The sequence below is a fragment of the Orbicella franksi genome, chromosome 13 (genome assembly GCF_964199315.1).
Source record: "Orbicella franksi chromosome 13, jaOrbFran1.1, whole genome shotgun sequence".
In the NCBI taxonomy this organism is placed as follows: Eukaryota; Metazoa; Cnidaria; class Anthozoa; order Scleractinia; family Merulinidae; genus Orbicella; species Orbicella franksi.
In genome coordinates, this window is record NC_138157.1 from 3211671 (window position 1) to 3227756 (window position 16086).

Here is a 16086-nt window from a genome sequence, read left to right on the forward strand (position 1 = left end):
CAAAGTACGGAACTTGATATAGTGCACGGGTCATTTTGCAATTTATGTGCGTTGGCTTTTGGGCTGGCGTTACATATCTTCGCTACACAGTGCTGACGAGCCCCAAGAAGGGCGAAACGGCTGTCCACTGTTGCGATCCTACTTTATCGGTTCTTGTCATGTTGGTGTCTCGAAACGTTTTTCGCGTAGTATCAGCCTTGCAGTCTATTGCTTGTCTTCATACATTTTTTTGGCTGATCAGATCTCTTGTACATCCTACGTTGGCAGCGTTTATCGTATGCGGTCCCTTGCAGTTTCTGGTTGCAATTTCGCCTACCGGCTTTGAAGAAAGTCTGATATATCAACCCTACGCAAAGGCAAAAGAAATGCACACGTGCGAATGTTGAACTGACATATATAAGAGATGAAAGAGCTTAGGATTCCCTCCATCGTTGTTTCAACAAAGGAGGACTTGCTTCTGCTGATTGGAGAAGCGAAATACAAGCTTGTTTTCCGAAGACAGCGGAAGACTTAAAATTTTTGGATGCAAAATTCGAAACATGTTATAGACGTTATAGAATGACGATTCTCCGCTAAACAATTGTGTCACGCTGTGTAGTTGACAAATGCCACACCGTGTAATGCCTTCGGAATAAATTGGTTTCAGTTAAAACTCTATAGCAAAGATATCAGTGACGTCACCTATTGTTATTAATATGCTAACCAGAGAACTATTGGCTGGTGAAACAAAGAACTCTTTTGTTTTACGTTTTGAACATTTAAATAACAAAAACAATGTTTGTAACCAAATATCTTCCCTATAGTAGCCTAATTTAGTTCTCCAACAAATCAGTAACACTGCCAGCCTTATAGTAGTGGCTTTTAGCATATCGCAGCTTTAAGAGTTGGTTAATAATACGAAAAGCGCTTTTTCAAAGAGGCTTGCATTTGATATCCTTCATTGGTAGTATCTGACTCTTGAGTAAAACGACTGAGCGACTGTGTTGGTTACGAGATGCAATGACTGGTAAACCACACACTAGATAGCCTGAAGAAATGTTGCTCTATGATTTATTTTATTGACTACCCGTTTTTACAAACACCAGTCCTATCTATTAGCAGTAATCAGGGTTAAGAATCAGTACACACTTTCTAGGGTCACAACGACTTATCGTCTTGATGCCAATTGCAGATGCCTAAGCCCGGCCACAGCGAAATGGAATCCTGCATTGTAATCCGTTGCCACCTCCGAGTACTTCACTTCCGTCCTATCATGTTTGAACTTGCCATAACGATCAGGGCCCCCCACTAATGCACCATACAGCACATGCGCATTAGGTCCAGCGTTGTGGTAGTTACCCCAGTCGCATCGCGCGGGGGCTGATGGGCAGCTGCTGGAACGGTGATGGGGTCTTTGAGGAGAGTTCTTCCCAAAACCAACGACATAGCTGGGCCCGCTGTCTCCAAGCATGTAGTGGATCTGCTTCCTCGCAAACTGGCGATAGGGGAATGGGTTGAGGTCTAGGTCAGCGGCTAACAGCGCCAGGAAAGCTGTATTGGCAGCAAAGCGTTCCCGGCATCGCGGAACGCAAGGCCGTTTGATAGAGCCACCTACAGAATTGGAGTTATTAAAGTCAATCAAATGTTGGGAAAAGTATGTAGTATATAGAGAAGTATTTATCTTAGCTTCTTTGAGATTGGTTTACCTGGCAGCCAATTGGAAAGATGCCGCTGAATCACCTGACCGTAAGACGCTTTTTTCGTCAGCCCATAAAGAAGCAAATGCACCCCTGCAGTTTTGTCATCCCAAGAGAAAGCCCAGGAAGAACTGAGAAAGTATCTCTTGTACAGGGACTCTGCCATGTAAAGGTACTTGTTCTCACGAGTAGCTCTGAAAAGTACATAAGCATGCCATTAATGTCTAGCGTCTCTTTCTAAAACAGCGTTGCCCGTGTGCATGCCGGCAGCTGCTATTTTGTGGCTTAGGAGAGAATAAAAATACAGTCAGGGGAATATGGTTGTGTGCTTGACCGCCTTAAAGAGATGTGTTCGGATATCACGCGTTGTCTGTTTACAGGAAGGTGTCAGTGAACTTACCTTAAGTTTAACTTTACTCAAGCAATACTTCATTTGTTTGTTTATTTTTTCTTATAAAATATATTTTTTTATATAACTGACTCTCTCCTGGTTAATTCACCGGTCGCTAAATCAGATATCGATCCATGATATCGCATTGAACAGTTTTTCGATTCTATATTCTCTAGTTGTTTTTTAACTGACGGCGCTTTTCCACTCCGGTCCGTATTTCTGCAACTTTCCAAGGGCGAATGGAACAAACATTTTCAGAACGCAAGGTCGCTGATACCCAAATTATTCTTAGTATTTTTTCTTCTTGAAATTTTCTCACTCTGAAATTCTCTCATTCTGAATTTTTCGGTACGGTTATTCGCATTTCGGAAAATCAACAATTTTCGGGGGTTCCGGATATTTTCCCAAGAATTTCCGTACCACTTGCCCCCGTTTCGAAAGTTCCGAAATTTGTAGTCGAATGAAAAGCGCTCGTCGCTTAAATTTTATTTCAAGTTGTTCCGTATTGTCAAAGTGACACCTATCATCATAACTTGTACTTAATTATTATTCAATTGACGAAAACTCAAGCTATCTCTGTCCAAACGTGTCTTAACGCATAAAATGTCCATTTTCCTAACACTCTGACTAGTGTTTGGCGTTGTCACTGGCATTTCTGACAAGTAAATCTATTTTCGTTGCGTAAATACCATTACCTGTACAGCCAAGCAGCCCCCCATACGAGTTCATCCTTGTAGCCACCAGACTTGTAAAATTTTGCTGCCCTTGGGATAGAGTCACTGTACTTGCCCAGGTATGTGCGAGCGAATTCGTATAGCCCTTTGGCGTGCGCCAGTAACTGCTTGGAATACGCAAGATTGGACTTCCGGAAAGCGATTGGGCCTGCAGCCAAAGCAGCTGCTGTTTCAGCGGCAACATCAGATCCAGGCCTCTGAGCTGTAATTTTGAGTGCTGGCCGCGCCATGGTCATATCCTCTGGTCTGCCCCAGTCCCCAACACCATCCCCAACCTAGGGTGTATTTATAAAGGAGCAACCAGAGGTTTTGTGGAAAAGACCCCATCGGATAAAAATACTCCTCATGTAAGACTGATAGCCATATTAGTTTACTTTGATGTTGTTATGGGTAGTCGGGTGGAGTTCTTAATGCTGGAGAGAGAGAGCAAAGGACTACAAACAAGCAATAGCATACAGTGCTCATGTATTTATTACGTTTCGTTTCCTCTCGTTTTGAAACCGTGTATTTCTTTGGAGGGGAGAGTGTCGTCATGCTTGTTCTGCTTGTTCCAATTGGGAGAGTATGGTTTAAATCGAATCCTAATCTTAAATATTAAGGGAAAGTAGCGTAAAAATACGAGGAAACATGAGCAGTCAGTAAGTTTAATTATGTAAAAATTATAATGGCTTTTTTGTCTTCAGCATTTCAATCATGCACTAAAACGGCATTTGTTTTTGGTGAAAGGATTTTCTTACGGCACCTGACCTACACATAGAGCTCGAAATTGCTCGAGTGAGCTTTCATGAAGTAGTCCAACGGCCATTTGATGCAGTCTAACATGTTATTCATTTCACCAGCTGCCTTATACGCGTCGTTATACTTGAGTAGGCCCTACGTCAACACGGTCACACTGGACGCCATGGGAAGCCCGAACTTAACAAAATCTCCTGCATCGTACCAGCCACCACTGAGATCCACTCCAGTTTCCGCACCGTCGCGAAGAGTAGCGCTTTTTCTCCAAGGGATTCGGTTTTTGGCAGAAAGTCTTCCAGCCCGTTGCGCTTCATAAAACAATATGGTCTTGCGCAGAGCTTCGTTATAGTTGTATGGACCAGGAGATTGAGGAGCGGTGGGTCTTGGCTGGACAACGCCTCCTCCACCACCACCACCACCACCACCACCGGCATTCCCTCCGGTATTCTCTCCTCCACCCACACCTGTCCCTCCTCCACCACTTCCGCCCGTACTGCCACCAGCACCAGACCCAAGCCTCTGGAACATGGCCACACCAGTCGGGGCTGGGGAGTCTGGCACAGCTTTGGTCAGGACGACGTCGCTTGTTAGCTCATAACCGGCTTTCAGCTATTTTTTGCCAAGGCTTGTTGGTGATCACGTACCTTTTTCGGTCCGGACACAAAGACTTGATGTCGCCGATCCATGTTTGAAGCTTCAGTGCTGGTTTACTAAAGGTCAAGATAATGATCCAACAATTCGTAACCTGAGACTGCAATCTAAAGCCGAACTTGGCGGTAAATCCAGTGTTCCACTCGTTGACAATCGTTACGCGAGATTGTTCTGCGCAGGCGTGCTTTGACCAGAGGAGAAAACACGGAAGAGAGGCAGAAAACACGGACAAATATCTCATGATGCGAATCTATGAAAAAAATATCGGTTTTTTTTTTTTCATAGTCTATCTGTTCCAAACTTAACCAACCTAATCACTCTTTGCTCTATTAACACTTCTATGATGTATTTTTTCCCTCGCCAATACTTTTTCACAGCTGTTTCGAAAAAGGTTATTCGAATTACATGAGAGACATGTTTCCTCTTCGCTCTGTAAACTACAACCTACGGGCCATGCAATACTCGCATCCTCTCACTCTCCAAGTCAAGAACAACAATTTATGGTCTTCACTCTTTTTTGCAGCCAAGTGCAAACCTGTAGAAGTAGTTTTTAAGTTTTCTTTCTTCCCGCGGACAACAATGAATAGAACTCTCTTCCTCAGGATATTGTGAATACAACGTCCATAGGTAGTTTTAAATCAAACTTAGTTAATAGTTATCAATATTCCATTTTATTAGTTTTATTTAGATTTTTTTATATTTTTTTAATATCCCATTGTATTATTTTTATTCAGAGTTTTACAGTTGGTGTGATATCTCACGATTTTTACCGACTTAACTAAGTGTAGATGTAGAGGTAGATGTAGAATTCCCTCCCAGGGCCTTGAGAAGTTGTGACAACATAAATAAATTCAAGAGGAACATTCTTAGTTTTATCAATTTTATTATTTATTAGTATGTCAAGTGCGTAAGTTGATTTTTATCGTAATTGTAAATCTTTATATTGTATTTAAAATTTTAACAAATTTAATATTTACAGGCATGTCTTTCAACATTTTTATCATAAATTTGTATTTTGTTAATTATTTAACTTGAGTATATTAGCTTTATACATGTAGCTACTCTTAAGTTCGAGTTTCAAATAAAGTTTGTGTGTATGTATGTTGACAGTGTCCAAGACCATGCGATAAAATGCCAAGGTGTGAATCTAGAAGAAACTAAGAATACTCGCGTTTATGATTTTTCTTTTCTATCGTCTTGAAACATAGCGAGTCTCTATAGATCTATCAGTAGTAAACAACCACTACACAAACTACGTTTCTGTATTATAGCGTACGGTCTCACTATTTTGTAGGAAAACCTTTCTCGAGACAGGTCAAAATCATCATATACCTGCCTTATTATGCTTGTGATTTGCATGGCATTTTGCTATCTAAAAAAGGAGCTCTCTCAAAAGGAAAAAGATATTTGGTGTATTTCACAGAACAACGTTATAAATAGTTGCAATAGTTGTTTGCAATGTTATGCCATCTTAATTTTCCTCAACAATGCTAAAATTATATCGGTTCTTTATCAAGCTCATCCTAGAAATTTTGTAATTTCAGACTATATTCAAATCCTGCGATGTTTGGAAATCTTCCCCAAACGGAGCCCCCAATTAATTTGAGTTGCATATACTTTTGATTTAATCTCAGAAATCGTAGTAAGAAGGACTCACACTATTGAGTGCACTGCTCATTTTTTGGCCAAGACGATTCCAAATTTTTTTTTTTGTGAACAAATCGAATAGAGTAGCCAAACCTAGCATTGGGTCACTTCTCTGGTGGTTATAAAACTCTGGTGGGAACAAGCATTACCATAATTTGACACTCAAAGAGCAGAGCAATTTTAAAACAAAAACGATGTAGGGCGGATGGTCATAAAAATAATTAGTTTAGCTTTTAAGTTGTTTTTTTTACATGTTTTTTTTTTTTACTTACGTACCTTTAAAATTCAGCCCTTTACCATGAAAATCGTCCAGCGAAGAGTATAAGGGAGGTAAGTGAACTTTTATAAACTAACTCTCTTTAATAAGCGTCCTTTCAAGCAGCTGATTCAACTTTTACACTTTAGTGGCCGTGTGTTTTAAAGAAAACTTCCTTACTTATAAACTTTTTTTTTAAATAGAGACGAAAAAAGCAAACACAGGACCGATGTTTAATATTTTGAAAATTTTTTTAAATTAATTTTTAATAGTCGTTAAAGTTCAAGGGATGGTGAGAATTACCTTGGGTTGTTTTCAAAGTCAAATAAAAAGAAAACGTTTTTAATGAAATAGGCTTGATTGTTTATTTTGCACAGGATAAAAGACTTCGCCGTCAAACTTTGGTATACGTTTCGCAATCGTGCACACAAACAAACAAAAAAAGGTCGCCAGTGTTTTCACAATTTGATGTAAACGTTGCATTAATCTTACGCAACTTATAGTTGCTACTTCTCCTTGACGTGATGCTAGTGTATCACAAGCTAACCCCGTACCAAACGCACGTATACACACAACGTTTATCAGGTTTCTTGAACAGATCGGATCGCTCGCTTTGGAGTCGAAGGCGCTAACCAAGTACCTTAGAGACTTTGTTTAGCGCTCGGGGCACTAATTTACTCTCGGCAGCTCAAGGGAGGGAAGGCCCTTTTTTTCATGAACATATACATATGTGATACAACACTCAAAAGTGGAACACAGACTGACTATAACTGAAGAACTGTAACTTGTTTTATTACAATACGCCCCCAAAATATATTAAACCAGACTAAAATAAAAATAAAAACGCCCCAAAAACTCACGCGAACACTTACCATGCACATTTGTAGAGCTCATAACCCACGATGGCTAAGCCAATGAAAACTCTCGAATTGCATTATCCAGTGATCCATTTTTTAATAATGATCAATATAACGTACGGATGGGAAAGCAGACTTCATAATTAGTTTGGCTTACCAATAATTTCGAGGTGGGAGCGCATATTGCAACAGCGGCGATTATCAAAAATGGCACTCGAGGGGTCGCGCTAGATAATTAGAAAGGGGCGTTTATTGGAGGAGCTGTGGCCTCATGGTTAATTCGCTCGTTTTCGGATCGAGCTGTCCGGGTTCGAGCCCTGTCCTGGGACATTGTGTTGTGTTCTTGAGCAAGACACTTTACTCTCACGGTGCCTCTCTCCACCCAGGTGTATAAATGGGTACCGGCAAAATTAATGCTGGGGGTAACCCTGCGATGGACTATAGCATCCCATCAAGGAAGGAGTAAAAATACTCCTAGACGCTTCATGCTACAGAAGCCGGGATAAATACCGGACTGATGGGTCACTTGGCTCGTATGTAGACTTACCTTACCTTTTTACTTATTGGAGGGAGGATGGAAAATTGAATTATAAGGGTATGAGTCACCTTATCCACCTTGTAAATCTGCTGACAAAACACCTTTGTAGCCCGCATGGTGCCACCATTGTACCTCCACCCTGTCATAGTGTTAAATGTTTGGAGTTATCGTTCCGGTGTTCTTGCTCTGTGGATCGGTGATAAAGAAAAAGCATTTGTCTCTCCAGCCAATTTTAGAAACCGTGCAGAGCTCAATTGTTTTGCAATAAAGGTCAGAGCTATAACATGTCTAGAGTAATAATGTTCTTTTTAATAACAAAATTTATTGACTAATGTTTCCATCACTTTAAGACCGCCATCTTGGTGTCTTTCCAACATGGCTTCTCCATACAAAACTCTATAGATTTTGGTGAAATATTCCTGTAAATAACACAGGTATGGAAAATCGTACATAGGTTACATTTCTATCACATCTCCGATTCTTGACTTAACGTATTAAATGGGTTACCATTGTTAGTTTTGATGGCATGACAAGGAAAAAGACAGCACTATAACAAGGAGCTGAGGAAAGGACATTTCAAATTTTCGGCAAAGGATACCAGCTTCACCCTTTAAAGCCAACGCGTCTAGATAAAAATGATTTTAATCCCTCTTTCTCGTTGACTGGATTCGAGGAATCTGACCAAAGAAAGATCGGTGGAACAAACAAATAAACCAAATCAAAGCAGGACTTTTGTGAATATCAGGTTCGGCATTTGACTTAACAAACAAACAGAGAGCAGGGATGTTGTTTTAACATCTGCGATAAATGTGACACTGGTTTTACTTTGGCCAGAAATCCAACCTCAATTTGCGGGCGCAGCTTTATTTTTCCAATAAGCAGGTATTAGAGATTTTTTCTTGAGAGTTCAGAAACTGGAATAATTGCAAAACTCACTGACCTGAACTTAATTTTCTTTGCATTTTTGAAAGCGTGGCTGGTTGCATCTTATTTTTCAGAATTCGCAAATAACGTTTCTTTAAATGTAAAATTATCGAAATTTGGCCTTCGTAGAGAACAGTTTTCAAATGACTGTATAAAACCGATTGCAAAGCAACTTATCACAAGACAACAAGGCTCGGAACTCGGATTGACTGGTCAGATCACAGGTTGCTACAGGGACCGCGGAGGGGGAGGGACTGGTAGGGCTGTATCCCTACCGCTTTTATTGCTGGGATTTATTTTCTAGGGCTCCAGTTGACATGAATAAAATACGAAACGCTGACCTGAACGTTTGTTTGTATTGGCCAGATTAAGATTTTCTTAAAATGGTCTCCGCGGTCACAGTGCTGTTAGGCTTTGAAACTCTGATGACGAGAGATCACGTCTTTGATTGACTGCTGAGGTTGGTTCGGTAATTGCACAAGCCTTCAGTCTACGCAAACGCACGACGAAAATGATAATATTCTCGCCATCGTAATAACTTGCTTGCAAATATGCACTCGCGTAACGAAGGGAACTTAAACGACGCGCGCCTTTTTTGCGGCATGAGAAAAATCACGAGACGACTTTTTGAGGTCCTAGTCTATTAATTTTTTATCATTTGGAATTCAATTCTTTTGTAGTTAAGGTATGAGAGAATAATCTGTTGGTGTTTGTTCTTTGCGAAGTGCAATTGAAACGCTGTACATCAAAACTGACTGAGCAGTAAATGAAATTCGAATCGTTCTGCTTAACTACTTTGAACTTTGCGAACGTTGTTAACGAGACTTTAAGAATCATTTAGAAAAGGAACTCTCATGGCTCCTTTCTGACAAAAGTAACGTGAACAATCTGTCGGTGTGCTCTTCTTAAGAACTAAAATTTTTAACCGAAATGCTAAATTCCTGATCGAATGAAAACTCCCGAAAAGCGCTTGAAACCACAGCTCACAGTTGCGTGAATTAATGGATCAACGTTTTTTGCAAGCTTTAAGCCAAAGCGGGTGCCTTCATGTTTGTATGTATTCTTCCTCCTCAGACGTTTCGTTACAATGATATGAATGTAAGTTTTTCATTCGAACTTGTAGATGGTAGTTGGCTGAGATGGAAAAAAGACGAGTTTTTTTTATTATTATTCAGCTCAGTTTAAATTACTAATATGTTAAAATTGGTAACTTAATAATTGAGTTGGTTTGTTTTAAGGACTCTGATTGAATAAGATAAGAAACTACTGCCACACTGCTCCTCCGTGCTTCAAAATAAGAAATCTGAGGTAAATTTTACTAACTGAAAATGAAAAAGCCGTCTTTACATAACAACAGTATCCTCGATTTTTGTTAATTGAATGTCGCTTCAACGCAAAGAAAATTGTGTTTTAATCCACATTGAATACTTCCCGAGAGATATTCTACTGCATGCTTGCAAATATATTTATGTCAAAAAAGTGAAAATAAAATCGTAGAATAAACAATTGAAAGTACCAAATATTGATATTACCTGTTAAGAATGACAAGACTGTGTTGTACTGTCAGTACATTACAGCACAGTTAACCCTTAATCGAATAAGCCTTGATTACTTAAACTATTTCTGATCGTGGTTTCAATCAGGTGAACAGTAAATTTGCATCAACCCTGTAAACTGATTTTTGCAACAAGCTTAGTATTTAGTCAATGATTCTTCTCTGAAGAATATTCCTCTGCTAAAAGTGTCTTCACTCTAGGTGAAAGTAAATTTAAAAAGGTATTTTTGGGGGGCCAAATACCTTGAGTCAAAGTTGTTTCAATCTCCAGGACATTTTAAACGGAATCGTCACTCACCTTAACGAATCAGATATGCAGTCGCAAATGTTCTCGTGTACCGTCAGGTAGGATGATGGATGTCACTGCTCTGAACAATGATCTTACTGATCTCAGTACGTCCAGCTTTATGGGATAAGCGTTACACTTTAGCTTTAATGTTACTGAGAGGTAATCAATCGAAGTGTGCATTAAATGGCTGTTTAGCTAATCTGGGTTCGTTGCAAGGTGTAATTTTCTTTTAATAGTATTTAACTTGCGAACTAAAAGGTATAATGAACAGTACAATTGTCTTCTACTCTGCTCTTGCCGTCTTTTGTGTAATTTTGATGGTCGCGTGGCTTTTTTTGGCTCGATATAAGAATATTAAAAGCAACCTTTAAAGTGGCACAAAAGAGGTGAAATTCCATTTCAAAAGTACTTAATCAGTGCCGCTAATGTCAATGTCGCTAATCAAAAGGTTAAATGTACAATACAATGGCCTTCTTTTCTGTTTTTGCCGCCTTTTGTGTGATTTTAATAGTTGTATGGCTTCTTTTGGCTTGATATAAGAATTTAAAAGCAACGTTTACAGTGACACAAAACAGGTGAAATTCCTTTTCAAAAGTACGCAATGTCGCTCTAATGTCGCTAAACAAAAGGCTTAATAAACAACTAGCACAATGGGTCTGCACGTGCGTTACACATCTTTGCTCATTTCTTTGTCATGTGTGAAAGCTTTGCTTGGTTGTGCAATTAATTGCGACTTGTCACAAAAATGTCAGGATAATAACACAAAAGAGGTACAGTTTCCTTCAATTGTTAAAGAAATGTTAATTTCAAACTTTATGGCAAAACAAAAGAGGCTTGATTTCCCTTCAGTGTCGCTTTTATGATTTTGTCGAAATTGCTTGCAAACGAACATTCATGGGCGACCCAAGGTTACTGAATTCTTCGTCATCACTGGGGTAGGTGAAAGGGAGGTGAAATTGGGGGCGGGGATGGGGGTAGGGCGGTATTATCCCTGATGGTCAGAAACAAGATGTGTGGCTTGAAACTGTTTGACGGATAGTTAAAATGATCACCCCTTTCACGACTAAAAAGTCCCAAGGAACTTGTAAGAAGGACTAAACGATAATTTACATAATTTACTTATATTCTTTCGTATATTCTATAGATAACAGCGTTGTGTTAAGCTTTATTTTGATTAAAGGTGTATGTCCGGTGTACCTGTGCATAATCATGGAGAAAAAATAAAACACATTTTTTAACCCGGCAAACTGTTTATTAGATGTTGTCAGTACAAAGCTCAATTCCTGTTCCATAAATCGCTAATAATTTATTACCGTTTAAAAATTTCCCAGTAGAACAATGATTTCTAGTATCATAGAATTTCTTGCAATAAAAAATATCACTGAGATTGCCTTCACCACACAACCGAACACACACCAACGGTTATGGCTGCTGTAATCTCCGTCTTCAGTTGAATTTTCTCATTTATCAGTTAACCTTCAGCACATTTCTCAGCTATCTTTGGCTGTGGCAAATCTTAGATCTCACCTATCAGTTAAAAAATCTTAGTTCTCAGCTGACAGTCAAACTAATTTTCAGCTATCAATAAAATCTCATCACGGCCCTCTAAGCAGTTGAGTTATATTAGCTGCTCGTGCAGCAACCAGTCAAAATGATGAAACAGACATCAACATGATCAAAATAACATTCACATCTGGATATAGTTTTCTCTGGCGTTTATATTCGAGGACTGAAGACATATATGAAACATACGTCGCCGTTCTTACCCGATTGTCAACAAGCACGCATTATTTTTCCTAAACTGCATTCGCACTGGAACCAGGCCATTTTTATTCTAAGCACCTCGACTGCACTAAACTGATTGATTTCATTTGGTAAAAAACTAGACAAACAAAGTATTTAAAACTACTGTACAGGTCTTGACAACTGTGCAGAAAACTGAATCGAGTTCTTACTTATAGATGGCAATTATGTCTCCACCTCACCTCCACCTTACTATATTCAGACTCAGAATGTTTCTTATGATGGTTGGGTAGAAATCTTGACCACTAATTTGGCTTTCCACATACTGAACAGATCCATGGCCACTAAGTACTGCAGTATTGCTTTTCTTCTCCTTCCCTTACTGGCTGTCAATACCGTCTGCTTTGACGAAGGAGGAGCCGTCATAGAGCATCAATGGAACCGAGGTCTTATTAGCAAGCTCGGCATCACTCCAGATGTACGTTTGAGTAAAGGCTGGAGCATGATTGTCACATTCTCACAACCAATCCAAAAACTGAAGGTGTGGCAATCAAACCTACAGACCAATAACAAAAGGAAAACTGTATTTGTCCTGAGAAATAAGCACTGGAATCAACAACCTGACCAGGATCAAAAGTATGAGTTCAACTTCAAGGTAACAAAAGTTGGACGAGGAAATGGACCGAGGATATGGAAGGATTGTCTCGCAGAAGTTAAGTTATTTAATCGGGTTAAGTTGTAGAAAATGGCTGACTATGCACCACGGTAGAAGGGAAATAATGTGTACTGAATCGCCATGAAGTTTTAAAAATCCAAAGACTGAATGATTTAATGATGGAATGAATTTACGTATCAAAGAATGAATGAAAAAATTAAATAAATGATGACTGACATGAATGAATTAATGGCAAAATAATAAACTAAAACTGGACGATAACGGCTCGGTGTTCACTGCAAGGTCTTGACAGATCATGAATTGTAACTGACGTTGTTCCACTGTTCAATGCACGTGAAAACTATTCCTGAACAAAAAGTGACTTTTCCATGTTTCTACCGAATAACATAACGCTGAGCAGTCATATGTCTTTTGCCGAAATGTATCAGAATATCTCCACGGATTTACACAGGAAATGTCGTATTTATTAATTAATTTCCTTATTCGGCAAGAAGTTTATTCTTGCTGAAAGATGATTCATTTACTCGCATCCTATTTCCTCGCTAACAATGAAATAAAGAGATGTATAGACATTGGAGCATATTAACGGAATTGTAATGTGAAATACCACCTCTATTGCTGTATTTTTAATGGCGATTCGCTGAAAAACGTCACAAATCAAGGTGCACTTAAACATACCGAGCAGATTGAAACAAAACGTAATGTAAATATGTAAATAAAGCGATCAAAAAATAATGGAAAACAATGAAGCTTACGAGATTTGTGTGGCCACTTCGACTACTAAAGTCAAAGTAACAACGGGAGGTAAACTAGTGGGCCTGATACGCTGTACAGAACATTGCAATCAATCGGAAAATAACTGAAAAACAAGACTGGAAGGCGAAAGACAAATAAAGTAAGGCTGAAACTGCCTTAATCTGTATTCAATTCATCGTGATTTTAAATAACAACAACAACAAGTTTATTATGACTCACATATTTACAATTTTACAGAAATATATACACATTAAGTTAAAAAAAAAAAAGCTTGACAATACAACAGCGCGAACCCGCAGGTAGCCTGGGCTAATCTAGGCGGGCCACATCTATATTTATATTAGACCATTAATACATAAATAAGATTGTTATGCAACTACTTATAGAAGGATTTACAAAACCGTTTAATACAAGTACATTTACATATTTTGACTGACACTAGGAGCTATGATTTACTAGAGATAAACTAAACTATGGGTTGAAATTAATCAGGAACTAAATTTAAGAACTTGAGTCAGGGTGTCGACTTCAACATAGTCATCCCTCTCTAAAAGAGTCTCAAATAAAGGTCTTGACAGATCATGAATACCCGTAACAAGTCTTCTATATTAGCCCATCCGAAAATAAGACCAAAAGCAGCAATTACAACGCCAACCTTCTTCTGCCCTGAATAGCTACAGATGCAAATATAAGCCACCTTTGGTTAACACTTAGATTTAGCAGCTAAGATAAGAGTTATTTGTTATTCCTTTGCTGCAGATCTTGATTTAGACGTGAAAAAAAAGTGATTTTCACAGACAGACTGTTGATCAAGCGTGTTTTGTATTACATATTGGCATGTTTAGTTGTTTTACTAAATATATCAGTTATAGAGCGCCGTTTAATTTAGATGCACCAAATTTCGTAGATGCAAAACCTTCTCGTTAGCCAAACGTTTTTTGAAACGCAGACAACAACAGACCTCGAACAACAATAACATTTCACTGTACACTTGTTTAGTTTATGGCCTTTATTGGGCAACATAGCTTGTTTATATATTTAAAATTTAGTTGATTTTTATCTCGTTCCGGAAACTGCTCTTTTCGCGCTCGTCGAGGGGCACACATGTACACACACAAAAATACGCCACAGGAAACGCAAAATACCTCTCGGATATTGTTCACTAGCTTGGAAGTTGGAGGGAAAAATTAAAAGTGAGTTTGGATGTGGTGTTGTTGCTGACAGTATGACATTGACCGATACGGGAATTCAAAATAGCTCTTTTTACGGTAACGTTTCTCACCTGCATTACAATGTAATCCGACATGTGGGTGAGGCCTCACATATATGTTCAATTATATTGTAATACAATTGAGAAACGTTAACCTTGAAAAGAGCTATTAAATAATCACCTATATAATCACCTATGGCCGCCTACTTGCGGTTAATGGTTCGCTCCCAGGAGATATCCACCCCCAGAGCTGTTCAAAATAAAGCAAGAAAATGTCCCGAAACATAGCCCATTACTATATGGGCCGGATATAATGTTTATTTTTGCTTTTGCTAATTCCACATATTAGCTCTTTGAGTTTGGAACTTAACAAGCCTCGGGAATGATACAGTATTTCTTAGCCTACGTCAAACTTTATTTTATCTTCATCATGTGCTATGTACAGTCAATGATTTTGCCTGTTAAGAGGCGAAAACGACCGACTCCCTTTAAGATGATTTATTTTTACAACAGTACAGTTGCAATTTAAGTGGAAGCTTCTGTGTTTTTCCTCAACTTAGCTTCGTCCAAATCAGTGTCTTTTACTTTCACGACCTTACTGCTTGAACGTGCTACGTTTATTACTTCAAGCCCATGTGCATTCGTCAGGGAACAATCGTCAAAAAAAGGAGTCACTTGACAGCTTTTTTGAGTTGTCTTTAAGTTAACGCTAAGGTGTCACACGGTTGAGGATTAGGCGTCATTCTTTTCTTATTTAAATATTTTGATATGGACTCGTTACACGCGTGGGTGCTAATGCCATTACATGACGCACAGCGTTTGCACGTGCGGAGCTGCTGTGAAAACAGAGAGTGCAAAGAGTGATAAAAAAATCAATTTAGTGCTAACTGTCTGATTTGCCCAGCTTATCTCAAAAATACAGAAATAAAAAAATAAAACAAAGGCAACTAAAACGGAAAAAAGGTTATCCAGTACAAAGACATCAGTCGCAGTTGAATAAACATCATTTCGTTGAAGTTTGGTACTTGTTTGGTAAGGTGCACTGTTGTCTGGGAGATCTCGGAGCGGTACGTGCAATTGAGTATATAAATCGGGGATTGAAATTTCTGCAACTAACCAAACGAAGATATCATTCTGTTTGAAGGTAAGTCTTTTACATAAGCGAGTGGTAATATATATGAGCAAATAGTATGTAGGCTGGGATGAAATGATATAAAAAGAACTCGCTAATTCTTTCAAGGCATGTATTTTATACTTGTTAAGTCGATAAAAGGCAGAATTTAATCCCAAAAAAAGCGGCTATAGAGCTAGGTTCAGCATTTTAAATTCAAGCTCGTCAGTGAGATCAAATTGGTGTAAACGTTTTATCATTAAGGCAAACATAAAAAGACTTCTCTCCTTGTTTTATTCAGTTCTATTCGATCGACCATGGTTGCGTTTTGTTCAAA

The 16086-nt window shown here is 38.8% G+C and overlaps 1 protein-coding gene and 1 pseudogene across 1 annotated transcript in view; both read right to left on the reverse strand.

The window, feature by feature from the left end:
* The window catches only part of LOC145466391 (uncharacterized), a 343779-nt gene that overhangs the window by 273437 nt on the left and 54256 nt on the right, over nt 1-16086 (reverse strand). The window lies entirely within an intron of this gene.
* Nucleotides 1148-4089, reverse strand: LOC145466263 (endoglucanase A-like; annotated as a pseudogene).